At 37.0% G+C, this 13,852-nt stretch overlaps 1 long non-coding RNA gene across 1 annotated transcript; it reads left to right on the top strand.

Annotated features, from left to right (window-relative positions):
• Positions 1-211: 211 nt before the first annotated feature.
• Positions 212-9,142, top strand: LOC149918198 (uncharacterized). The gene is made up of 3 exons (XR_016466440.1): positions 212-327; positions 8,462-8,532; positions 9,055-9,142. It is a non-coding gene; the product is annotated as an uncharacterized LOC149918198 (long non-coding RNA).
• The last annotated feature ends 4,710 nt before the right edge of the window (positions 9,143-13,852 follow it).

Below are 13,852 nucleotides of genomic sequence, written 5' to 3'. Positions count from 1 at the left end.
GGAGAGGAGAGGAGAGGAGAGGAGAGGAGAGGAGAGGAGAGGAGAGGAGAGGAGAGGAGAGGAGAGGAGAGGAGAGGAGAGGAGAGGAGAGGAGAGGAGAGGAGAGGAGAGGAGAGGAGAGGAGAGGAGAGGAGAGGAGAGGAGAGGAGAGGAGAGGAGAGGAGAGGTCTTCCAAACATGCTGTTTTTGCCTCTTCTGTTGTATGAGACGATTCTGAGTGCCTGGTTGATGTTCTTTTATGGAAAGACAGCAATTTGGCACAACATCAGGGAATTCCAATCTACTGCTGAGTCATCCCACAAACCACAAAGGAACTTGGAGGCATGGGTGAGATAAATATTGTTTCATGGAATTTGAACAGCATGTCAGGAACAACCTTGAGCCCCTCTGAGGACAGTAGGATCCAAATTAGCCTGAGCTAATCTTTGAAAGCTAGATAACAACCTTAAAATCTGCTGAGCGTGTGGGTTAGGGCATTACATTGCCCCTGAAGCAGTGTGGAAGAGAGATGGGGGCTCTGAGCTTTGGGAGTCTGGTTCTCTCTCCCATGCTAGAACCTTGCATTGCCATACTCATTGAGTTCTCGCTTGCTTCCACATCTGTGTCTTTGGTTTATGTTTGCTTTCTCAGAAGTTGCTTCTATAGAAGATTTTCATTAATAGCTATACACTGCAGATAACTTCACTCTTTAATAGAGACAAATACAAAAAAAAAAAAAACAAACCACCTTGAGGAACATAAGAATGTACTGAGATCTCTTTAACTAGTAGGATCCTGCCAGTCGCTCTGGATTTTCCAGTTTTATAAGTGTTTTTACAACCAAAGTAGTGAAAAAGGTTAAAAACAGATATCCACAAAAATAAGTGATGAAACGAGCCAAGTTTGCCATTTTAAATCACCTGCTGTAGCTGTGTTATTTGTTTCCAGTCCTTAACAGTCACCTGGGGCTTTTTAGTGTATAATCAGAAACCACTAGAAGTGGCAGGTAGACAGGAGAAATTTCTTCACGGCATTTTTCCCCTCTCAATTTTTTTTTCCCAATTAAAATTAAGATGGAAAAATAGCAAAAAATATATATATATATATCTTTCAATGCTCTTTCTCCTCTTATTGTGCATTGAAACTAGAGTATTTTCTTCCTTCTACATTTCTCTGAACGTATTCCCAGTTTCTTGGTATGTGCTTGTTTATCAGGTTTTACACCTGCTGGAACCTGAAATCACTGGAATCCAAAAACATTTTAAATAAATGGTGCTCAGGAAGTTTAAAATACAAATCATGTTCAGTGAAATTTCTGTGTTTTTTTTTTTTTTTTATCAAAGTGAAATCTTGAGGATCCTCTGAAATTGATCTTAAGAAATTCATGAAAATTTTGAATTTCATAAATGTTCCAACTCTGTGTAAGTTTCCATCTTTGTAGTCATTTGTCAAGTTTGCTGATGGTTGAAAAGCTTTCACTGCTTCTCTGAATTGCTTTTGCTGTACTTGTACTTGTACTAGGAATTGTCCATGACTCCTTTGACAGATTGTGTTTTTTGTTTCTGTTTTGGTATTGCCTTGATAAGTAAGTTGTAATAGAACAATTATAATACATGCAATACTATGGTTTCACAGATTTTAGATATTCATTTCACATGATCCCAAATTTTTAAACAATTTTTAAGGATTCAGCTATTCAGTTTTCATTGAAGTCAGTGAGTCAAAGGACATGTAACATTTTGGTAGTCTTATCCTAAATAGCTCCAGGATAAATTTTATGCATGGAAGCTACTCAGGATCAGGATAATCTTCATCTTTTAGACAGTGACAACGAACATGCCTTGCTTCATATCTGATTTAATGAGACACAACATAGGTTGATTTAATTGTGTATCTGTCCGATAATTGACTCTTCAACATAACAAGGTGCAGTTTCCAGTAATAGATGTTAGAACAACCTTTGATTGCCTTTTGGCCTGACTCACATCCCAAAGGACCTATGGGCTCTAATGGGTAGGCAGAAGACTTCTGGGTGAAGCCTTTACAAAGGACATGGGTCTACAGAGGAAAGCTCTGTGAAGGGTGGAAACCAGGGGAGTGTGGAAGATTCATAAGAAGCTGCCAGGAGTATAAGCCAGCATATGTAAATGTTCAAACTCTAATCCTACCCCAGCAAAATCAATAGGATATTGTCAGGATGGATAACAACCAGGCTGATGATATCATGCTGATTAAGAGAAAGTCAAAAGGAATTTTTTCATCAGTACATGAACAGAAAGATTTAGGTAAAAAGAATATATAAATAAGATATCTTATTATATATATCATAATATCTAAAATGAGCTTTTTCACACCTGTGTGTAATGTTTGCATTAACTCTGTACTGTTTAAACCACAGACTTTCATGCCTGTGTGACCATAATTTTTATTTATTTACATGTGGGATGGTGTTTTTAATTTTCAGATCCTTCAGTGGACTTCAGTAAACCACTTGTTGAACCTTATTCACTTACAGCCTCCATGAAATTCAAAGGTAGATCAGAGCAATTCCAATTTCTGAGAAAACCAGGTTTGATATTATGTTTTAGTGAAATCTTGTGGAGATGACCAAATCCACAGATGTCAGTCCACATCTAATTTCCCCAGAGTTCAAAGACAGACTCAGATCCACTCTCTAGAACCCAGCAGCTCAAAATCCAGGCTGGTCTTTTATTCATCTCACACCCCATAAATGTAAGTCACAGCAGCAATTGCAGTGTACTCAAGTTATGTATAATTGGTTCCTAAAGCTGCCTGCCACTGAAAACAAGCATATTAAATTCAGACTTAGAAAATTCCTTATGTTCGATACCCATTTACATGTGTTGTTGTTGGTTTTTTTTTAAATTTTATTTCTCCCTTACAAACAGTGCTGATGTTGGTTTCCATTCCAGCATGACTAATAAAGAAAAAACATTTTAAAAGTCCAGGTCATTAATGTGTCAGGAAATCTATATGAGGCATCTCTTCTTGTAGACCAGATTTAAGAAGAATTAAAACTGAAACCTTCATAATGACTTTTTTAAGTCTTTGAGTATTTAGGGGGAAAAAAAAAGAGAAGTAAAAAAAGTGTGCAGGGAAGAAGTCTTTTTAGGCACTGGCATGAAAATCTGTATTTTTGGTGTCGCTATGTAGAATACTGTAGCTATCAAAAAAAGTAATAGTAGAGGATATTAAAACTACCAGGAAACCTTATCATTGCAAATGCTGTACATGTTTTGTAAAAGATGTATTAATCTCATCTCACAGGAGCTGTCAGTGTTACAACTAACCCCGGAGCTGTAAAATGAGCTGTAAAATGGATTTTATTCCAGAATATTACAAGTTCTGTCATTATGGGGAAGATTAACGACACAGCCTGATGGAGGTCTACTGCTCTTAGAGATGCTAGAATGTCTAAGACGAGAAACGGCTTTGTAATTATAACTGTCTTAGTGGAAATAAAAGGGCAAAAAGGGAGCATGTTGAAATAATTATGAGTAATAGAGAAATGAATGCTTTAAGCAAGGTAGTAGCTAGATAATTTAATGGGGACAGGTTACAGAAAGGGTTACATCCAAAGTAACTTAGCAGCTTTAATGCTGGGATGAAGTGATAATGTACTGCTATCCAGCTGTGTGATAAGCTAGAACTTTGCATCATCTGTAAGATTTCTCTTAAGAGCTGTTAGTAGGATTTTTGTATAGGATCCTGTATATGTTCTGTAGTCATTTGCACTTTTGAGACATAAACTCCGGTGTATTCATGTGAAGATAATGTCTAGATTTAGGAAGAAATACTGTTTTCTGCCCATTTTCTTTGCAGGCTGAAGTCTAGCTTGTGATTTGCATATACAACACTTCTTGACTATTTGAATTGTTTTTTTCTCAGATGTCACTTTCTTCAATTTTCAATCAAGTGGCAAAGTGAGTACCTAGCTATTCTTTCACTTACAATTGCATAAATCAGGAACACAGGTCTGGAAATCAGTTTGAGCAGTTGGCAAATGAGATTGGACACTGTATTGCCAGCCTTGAATCCACACCCCCAAAATGGATGAGAATTTTTCCTTTGAGTTCAGGAGTGGCAGCAGCTATGCTGCAAATCAGTAGGAAGTGTAGAAAATATATTTTTTTCTATTCTTTGTTGTTTGAATTTGCAAGCCAAACTTCACAGTCTTGAGCCGTCAGTGCATTTCTTCTCATTGTATTTTCAGCATTGTCTCTTCAGCTCCTGTTAGGGTGACACATTGGAAGAGAAAGCAGAGAATGAAGCAACATAGAGCTCTGCTATTAATAAACCAGTCCTACAACTTAATGAAGTTTGTGTGTATTCTAACGAAGTTTCAGTTTTTCATTTGCTTTATATCAGGAAGACAGGCAGGAGTAGGATTAAGCGCAGAATGCTGCATTAACTCTGTTTAACCATAAAATTGACATTCATGTCTTAGTCTTCTTCCTCCAATTAGAGTTTTTCTTCTGTCTTCAGAAGGAAATGAAACTGATCTTGAAATCGGTTGAATGAATGAATGAAATGAATGAAGCAGCATTTTCTGAAGAATTAGAGGGTTCTTTTGCTGGCTTTTTCCTTGTGCTGTGCTCACTTGGGGTTATGTCAGTATGGTTGCTGTGATAATGTGGTTCATTGTCTTCATATCCTTGGATGCTTACACAGAATTTATGAGTAAGGAAACTACAGGTGTGTGGTAGGATGGAAAAAGATATAAGCCCTAAATCTGATAGAGTCAGGTCCAATGCTGCAGTATGGTTTTGTTTTTGAAGGTGAAGAGATGTGACTACAGGTCACAACGTAAACAAACTCCTGCTTCAAGATACCCAAATTGGAATGGAGAATGCTGAAGAGAGGTTTCTCACCAGGGGACATGTTTGGTGTGTTTTCTGTTGCAAAGTATGTATTTTTGATTTCTGTTTTCTTTTTTTTCTGTGACAGTGCACAATAAACTGATTTTTCTTTTCTTCTTTAGAAACCTAGGGAAGCCGTTGGCTGTTACACAAAAGGAAAATATCAGCACAACAGTTGCTAGGTATTTTCTGAAAATGCAAACTAACATCAAAACATGGAAAAAAAAAAAAAAGAAAAAGAAAAAAGAAACCATAAAAACCCCACTGCCATACAGGCTAGTGTCTTTTTATATCAGATAGTAGAGCAGACTTTGGAAGAAGTGTGCCCAACATTTATGTTCTTGAGTGCACACTGGACATATTTGGGAAGAGATGAATGGTAGATTGCTTCCTGCTTGCCTGCCTTCTCAGTCCTATGTGAGCAATTAATGAGGAAAAGAGAGAGACAGAATATTGGGGTGAAGCTGTATCACAAAAAGGTGAATTCTGGGAATAGTTAATGACGTTTTTGCTCTCACTTTTTCCCACACTCCGTACAGGCTGGTATCTCATAACAGGGCTATGATCTCTAAGGACTTGCAGTCACTGCGTCTGAGTTCAGCTTTCTAATCTGTACTGGTGTTAACAGGGATCACACAGCTTAAGAGCCAAGGCAGTCTTCTGGAAGTGAAGGAGTGTCATATTGCTGAGTGCATCACTTGCCAGTTCTCAGCAGTAAGTTATTATATGTTTAATTAGTAGCTGTGATGCCGTTGCTGCTGGAACTGGAATCAGGATGACAAATTTAGTCGTATTTATTGATCTACCAGACCCACGAGCAGAAGGAAAGAAAATGAAACATTTAAATATCAAAAAGAAAACAAGAGAATTAATGAGATACCTGGGAATTATTCCCATACAATTTGTAATACACCAAATTATTTTCTATAGTGAGATAAATCCTTCTGTAAACTCAAATTCATAATTCCTTACATTAATGCAAATAATTGTCATTAATATGGAAAAGAAAGCAGTAGGTTGCTTTTTGTGTTTTTTCGTTTATTTCTGTTTCTCTTGGGGAAAGAATATTTCTATTTAGGACAAGAAATGAATAGTGTGTCTGACATGACATGAATGAAAGACAGGAGAATAAAGTTCTCTTAAATTGTAGAACTGTAGGTCTTAATCAGACTGCTGACTACTTCCAAATCCCCTCCTCTTGTGAGATGCTCCAACAAATATTAGTATGCACCTAGGGTTTTTCAGGTACAGTGAAAACACCAATGCTGCCCTGCTGCGGTAATTTACAGAGAGTATATTGTGTAATGGACTTTGATTAAGTACACATCTAATTCCCTCCCTATGATGGACTGTGATCTGATCTACATTCATAATCCTTTTGTAATGCAGTGTGCGGTTGCTGAAGGTTAATTGATAGCAATTGACTAATAATGTATTTCAGTATTGGAAACAGGTGGCACTCATTTGTAACAAATACGTTGCAGAAGAATCTCAAAACAGTGCAGCATAGATAAGGTTTCTTATTGCAGATATGTAAATTAAAGTGCAAGTTCAGATTAAACTTGTTATTGTGAGGACAGACAAAGCACCTACAGAAATCAAGGTGGATAGGGTCTTTTCCTGCAGACATTTTTGAGGCACTAGTTATGTAAAGGACAATATTGTCTGAGAAAAATTTCCCACTAGGGACCCTGGAAATTCATAAAAGCTATGGGGACTACTTTAAAAATTGGTATTAAAGAACTGAAGTGAAACTGGGTTATGTATGAATCACAGTGCAAACTGTAGGATTATCAGTGTCTCCATGATAAGCAAGCCAAGTCTGACACTTGGATTGCTGTAACTGAGCGAGCAATGTTTAAAACAACCGTAGCTAAAATACAGTGAGCACATAATTGTATCTGATCACCCCCAGCATTAGTGTCTTAGCCCTCTGCTTAATGTTTTAAGCTGCAATGTTTGTTTTAGAATCAGGTGAGCAATTAGTCTGAACACGTAATTAAGGTAGCAAAGTGATTTGCATGTGCTAGCCAAATTACTTGAAACCCTTAGCGCTTTTATTCATTGGATCAATGTTTGGCGTTGAATAATTATATGGATATACTTCTCTTTTTGATAGCATGTCCTCAAACTTCTTAGATTCTTGTTTTCATGGTCCTTTGTATCTTTGACTCCACTTAACATGGCTTTTTGCTACTGTTTAGAGGTGACTTTTAATTAGTCAATTGACTTGAATATTAGAAATATTTGGCATAAATTTCAGTATTCCATATACATTTAAGAGTGATTAATTCATATTTTGTGACTGTAAGAAACTTCAATTTTTAAAACCAAGTAATAGTGATCTGAATAATTTCATATTTTATTACTAATTATAGCTGAGTCAGAAGAACATGTCTCTATACAAGGTGAAAGATACAATTAAGGGAGGAAGACCAATCAAACACTATTTTTACATCTATGTACTTTTTGTTACTCTTTCGGAGCACCTTATGGGCTGCTTCCTGAAAATATTCTAAGTATTTTAAAGCTTCATCTCTCCATGTAAGACAAGATCTAATTTTCATGGGAGAATAGTCAGCCACATTTCAGCTATGGTACAAAAACAGCCATTTGTGTTGGGGACAATTTGGGCTTGCATGTTGAGAAGGAAGCAGACAAAATCACCAAGGACCTGTATCTACTCATAGGCAATGCAGACTGTCAGGAACTCTTCACAGTGTGCTTTGGGGTAATGGTTGTTTAATACAGAAGATTGTGGTATTGCTGCCTCTCCTCTCATCTCATCACTGGCTCAGGATTTCTACAGGCTACAGTGCCTTTCCTGGCATCAGAACTGTCTTCCTCAGCCAAAAATGAAGATATGGGAAATGATTCTTGTATTAAACCCCCAACACAAAAGCGATCACATCACAGATATATATATTATTCATGGGCTAATTAAGCTGTGACCTGGAATTAGCATGTGGAGGACTGAAATGCATCATGTGCTGTATACTATCCCTGAGTGGTATGCAAGGGTTTACTACCAGAGCACCATTTTAATCTTATTAATTCATACCTTGTTTAACTACAGGAAGGGACTCCAATCCAGAACCTGATACAGTTTCAGAAAAATGCACATCTATATCCTGTATCTTATGATCTCTGAGATGTTAAGATTTACACAGTTCATATTTACTTTTCTCTTTAACATTTTCATCCGAGAAATAGATATTGAAGGCTTATGAATAGGACATTTAAAATATTTTGTGTCTTGGAGAACTAGGTTATACTTAAGATTTAGAGTTCTCAGCAGGAAAATGTGCAGCTTTGGTGTAGAGCAACAACCTTGTGCAAGTTTACTGTAATGCTGTTACTGTTGTGTCAAAGGGTTTTGACTAGGATACTACTGGGAGTGATGGCCAAGATCCACCGCACTAGTGTAGACTCCACTGCATCCATGTAGTTGCTGCAAGCGCAGAATTTTGTTCTGTCTGCACACATAGCTTTTTACCCACAAAAGCATATGGTTTTCCTCCCCACAGATTGTGGGGATAATGGGATGGTGGGAGCCAGAGCATGGGAAGAGAGAGATGACCGCATTTGTCTGCTCCCTGCAGATATCTCAGAAACACTCCTGAGATGGCGCTGCACCAGTGTCACGGATGTGAATGAAACTGATTCCTTTTCAGTAAGTGTCTAGCAGCATTGATGTTTGATATTTATCATTTGTTTTTTAATAGCTTTGCCTTATTCATTCTAGGATGTCTGACATTGTCTTTATTTTGTACTGTAAGTATTGCTAGCACATCACTTCTTTTCTCTGGATTTTAAATTTCAAGAAGTATGTGTAATATTCAAAGACTTTTCAAAGCAGGAATCTGCAAATGAACTTTGAATGACTTGTAACACCATGAGCCTCTGTAAGTAACAAAATATGTAATCACTCCAAATAAATCTAATTAATGCTAAGCAATACTATACTGAAACCTCACACTGTCATAAATTGATATGTAAACTTTGGTAGTGCCAACAACAGCTGCTTCATTAAAGGTATTTTGTCCATCTATCAGGACTCAATGTCTTAGCCCCCTTTGTAGATTAGTTTTCCCCAGGTCAGTGCAGTTGAAAAAGTCTGTCCTGACACATAGCGTTTTCTATTATTATTTTTTTAACTTAAGAATGTTTTATTTTTTTATTTCCACATTTACAGATTTCTTTCGGGTAATGCTTTAAGGATGGACACTTTGAAGATCTTTCTGGCCTTCCTAGTTCAAAAGGGGTAGACAGAGGAAGTGAACAGCAACTTCTTAAGCTACTGGTTAGTCCTAGCACTAGAAAAAAAAAAACAAAACAGACACACTTCACTGAAGAGTTCAACATTTTTGAAACAAAGCAGTTGGAAGTTGAATAACAAGCTGGATATCTCCATTTTCAGCTGTTGCTTTTTGAAAAAAACCTGAAATTTGATCAAAACATCTTATCCAGTGGGTGCCCTGAGATTGTGCCATGTGTGCAGTCCTGTTTTGTCTGCAGTCTGCTCCAGTCACGTCCAACTTTGGTGTTTTCAAATGCTTCTGTGTGAATTTTAAGTTTCAGATATCCTAAGCTTTGCTTCTCAAGTCTTTAAGCAGACTTGGTATTTGATATTTTTTAGGATTTCTATTTCTTTTAATGTAAAGAGTAAAGATGATGCCACGTCCAACTTTGAACTGTGCTACAACCTTTTTTTCACTTGAAACAGAGCCAGCATGAAAAAGAAAGTTCCCTGCTTCTGACATTGCTTAGATTTGTACAGTTTATTCTGCTTCAATTCAATTTATTCCAGTTCTTGGTTAGGATTTCATATTTAGAACGTGCCAGTGTGGTTTCTAAGTTGTAGCTGAAGGGGAGGTTGCTGACAGTGAGCACAAGAAAGGCTTTGGGTGAGCTTATCAAGGAAATTAATTATGGACTTTCTAGGTTGAATTCTGAGACCTGGAAATGGTGTTCATCTGCACTTTATTAATAAACTGAGTGAGCCCTGATTTGCTTTGCCTTTGTTCTCTATTTTTCTGGTGTAACTCAAATAAATGAGCATTGGAAGATACTAATCTTCCAAGGTCCCTGCTGACTTGGCAATGTAAAATCGGGACTGTGAGTCAGGACTGCCTTATCTACCATGGAGACTTTGCTGTAATGCCAAACAAGGTCTCGGTGCTTTCATACCCCTCTTCAGTTTGTTTGACAGCTTCAAGAAATGGTGGGTTCTGTTTGTTTATTTGTTTGTTCTTTCTGTTTAGCACTGTGCTTCTTCTGGTGAGGTAAATAACAGGAAGGCCTATGATAAATTTCACATGTCTCCACTGTGATTGCTGAGGCCTATGGTATATTCTCCATCTTAACGTATTTATTGGCACTTATTTCTAGGTAAACCCAATTTCACTCTGAAGTGTCATCATAACCTTTCCTCCAAAAAACCAGCCTCACTTTCAAACCATTTTATTTCTGGCCTATTGTGGAATCCAGTTCCTTTGAAGTGCATTTGAAAACTTTCAGTATTATTGTGTATTTTTTAACCTATTAGTGCCTAAGATGCATAATATGTTTGGCATCTGCCTTGAGCATTTCAAGTCTTATGATCTTCTAAGAAGAGAGCACAGAGGACGACGGTTTAGACAGTGAAAGCTCATAGCTTTGTATGATCAGAGGATTCTGAGGTATCCTTTCTTCCAAGATATTTTCAGGGGGCTTACAGGATAAAATTGAGATAATAATTGTTAAAAAAACATAATTGGCAAGAATTATAGATATGTCTGACTCCTCTCATGTTATTAGGAGATTCTTTCATTTTCTCTCTTTCCTTTTTTTTATCAATCTCCCATCCACTCCCCTCACCCAGAACATCCTTATCCAATGAATGCCCAAACATGTAATTTTAGATTGTGAGCTTTCAGTATGTGAGCACGCACTGGCAGTAGGGTTTCTGTATAATGACTTTATAAACCTGTCAGGATTTTTCTAGCAATGCATAATAAATGTAGTTATAATAGAAGATATGCCTTTTCCAACAGTGGTTATTGTATCTTTAGCAGGTTAGGAATCTTAATTCTTCTGTAATTCTCCTGCCCTCTTTTCTCCTCACCTTTTTTGTTCCTCGTGATTGATTAAGGACTTCAGCAGATTGTAGTATCATCTCTCTCAGCCTTTGCATAGGAAAAAGATGCTGATTGTAGATGATGTTTTCTTGTAAATATAGATTTTATTTCTATTTTTGTTAAATTATTTAAACTGTGTGTGTTGTGAGCTTCTTAGAATATTGTTCATTAAGAAACATGCCTATGAACTAACCCTTGCTGTTGTTATGCTACATCACCTACTCCAAAGCACGAGCCCAAACTTACACGTCCCCTTTAGCAGTTTTCTGTTTGTGGAAAGAAACACAGCGTTGTAGAGGACTTCTACAAGTTGTTTGTGCATTCCTACAAATGTCTGTAATGATGTGGCAGGGGGGACCAGCTGGAAAGCCACAAGCCTTTTACACCAAAGGCCTTCAATAGCACAAGAGCAGGCATTTCCTGAAAACCTCTGCTACAGTAATCTTCTAAAGAGGATTATGCATTTTAAATAGCCAATTAGGTGTGATTAGGAAGAAAACCTCAAACCATCCCAGTGATGGGAGAGAAGGAATGCGGGCAAACTGACAGCTGCTAAATGGATGTAGAAAGAACCATAAATGGTCAAGACATTGCAAGCAAAACAAAACGAATGGGCACATAAAGGGAGAGGAAGAAATGCCTGTCTTAAGGCCAGAGTTCTCAATCACTAGCAGATCCTCACTCACCAGGGTTCCAGACTAGACCATTAAACTTTTCTGCCTTCTCTAAAATCAAGGGTAGAATGCCTGCATTTTAAGTGACACTTGTGTAATCGCAAATTACTTCTTTAAAAAAAAATCTTTCTGCATTTTCAACTATCTTTTCGCACAGAATCACACCGAGTGGTTGCAATTGAGATTGGTTAGAATTAGATTGAAAGGGACCTCTGGAGATCACCTACTCCAACATCCTGCTCAAGCAAGGTCCCCTAGAGCAGAGGATCATGTCCAGGTGAATTTATTATTTGAACATTCAAATGGAAACCTGTAAGTCTATTTATCAAATATGACTTAAAATTTTCACATGAAATGCAAAGTTTCTGTATTTTTTTAAATTAATTTTTGAATAGAGAACACACATGAAATTCTATGTATGTGTACTTTCAGAGGTCTTTTCAGTATATAACTGAGTATCTAAGGAATGACATCTTTTTTTTAAATGAAATCTCTTTGGACTTTTAAAAACTGTTTGAGAATCAGCACATTGAGTTTATGCTTTATTTTGTTTGGTTCTTTCTTTTTATTTTATAGAAGTTAATCTGTGATTTGGATAGGGACAGTTCTGCCTGCTCCTGTTCGACTGCTCTGTAAGTAGAGGAAAGCTGATCTTTGTCTCCATGACCTTGGCTGTTTCAACTACATATATTATCTTTGTCGTGTGATGTTGCAACTAATCTTTATTTCCTCTACTCCTTATGGAAAACCAAACCAAACAGCAAAAAAACCTCCACACGTTTAATATCAGGAACTTGCACGAAAGTTCAGGATCAGTCTTAATACATAATCTCTCAGAATTAGGATTTCCGCTGTAAATCAGAGTACAGAATTGTCTGGGTTTTTTTTTTTTTTTTTTTTTTTTTCTTTCCAACTAGCTATGCTTTGTACTTTATTTTAGACAGCTCTTTACCATTAGCTGAATTTTTGTATTCCTTAAAGGACAGTGTTTGAAAACTGTGGCAGAAACAAAGCTATGCAAGTATGGTTTTTTGGTTATTTTTTTTCAAGATGATTTTTTTTCAGTGAATCATGCTGAGATTTACCTAGAAAACAATTTAAGTTATTAGTTGCACAGGAACAAGATTGAAATTTGATTTTCAGAACATACCATACTGTTCACCTTTCCACTGAGAAAGCTATAAATTAAATTTGGGTCTCTGCTGAAGTCCTGGTTGACAAAGGTGATCCTCTGAAATCCACTCAGGTTACTTCTTTCCTCTTTTTCTGAGTGAATGTAAGCTTGATTGCTAATGCAGACTTCAATGCAAACATGTATTCCTAAATAAATCCCACACTGGATTTCTGCACCTCTCATTTCTTGCTACTTTTCAGCTTGCACAATTTTATTACCAAGGTGGCACATGTACTGCAAACTGCTAGGATGAAAGGCTGTTAGCTGAGGTTCTTCAGTACAGACTATTGCATCCCAGAGGGTGAGCTATCATCGAGTGGTAAATACTCTCTGGATTGCTTGTTTACTCCTTAGTTCTCTAAACAGTGAAGATTGTCTCTTTTGCCTTTTGCAGCTCTGTGGGGTGGTTTTTGAGTTTAGTTGAGCTCTGGTTGAGCCACAACTATGCAAACTTCTCAGTATTAGGTCAGATAGGGGTATAGTCACTTTGGTCTGTTGATTTACTGCATTCTCATTACTATTTTTTTGTTGTTGTGCTGTAGATCTGGCCAGAAATAAATCCTTATTTTTTTCCCCCTAAGCTTCTGATTTTCATTAACCTGAAGTAAATCAAAAGAAGCTTTGCTGAACCAATAGATAGAACATTTGATTTGCTTTAGATACCACAAGAGATCACCCCCTTTCTGACTGTGAGTCAGCCAAGATAGCCTTTGCATGCTCGATTAATACTCATGAACTTGTTATAATTTTGTAGGAATTATTGAACATCAAATCCTAGAGTGAGATTTATTTGCTATTAATGTGAATCAATCTTGTAAGTAGAAAGAACCTTGTTCTTCATAAAACTGGGTTAGTGGAAACTTGAGCTTTGGCATTTGTCAATTATTGCAAAGGGTTTTCTCTGTATTGTGTAGAATAAAAGTAATATACATTGCATATTAACTCACAGCATTTGTTTTCCACAGCACAGTGAGAAAACTCTTTATGAATTCTTACCAAACAAGTGTACAAGAAAATGATTTGAAA

This window comes from Phasianus colchicus, chromosome 4 (genome assembly GCF_987193195.1).
Source record: "Phasianus colchicus chromosome 4, bPhaCol1.hap1.1, whole genome shotgun sequence".
NCBI classification, from domain to species: Eukaryota; Metazoa; Chordata; class Aves; order Galliformes; family Phasianidae; genus Phasianus; species Phasianus colchicus.
The sequence above is the reverse complement of the archived record's forward strand: the minus strand, read 5'-3'. Positions and strand labels throughout refer to the sequence as shown.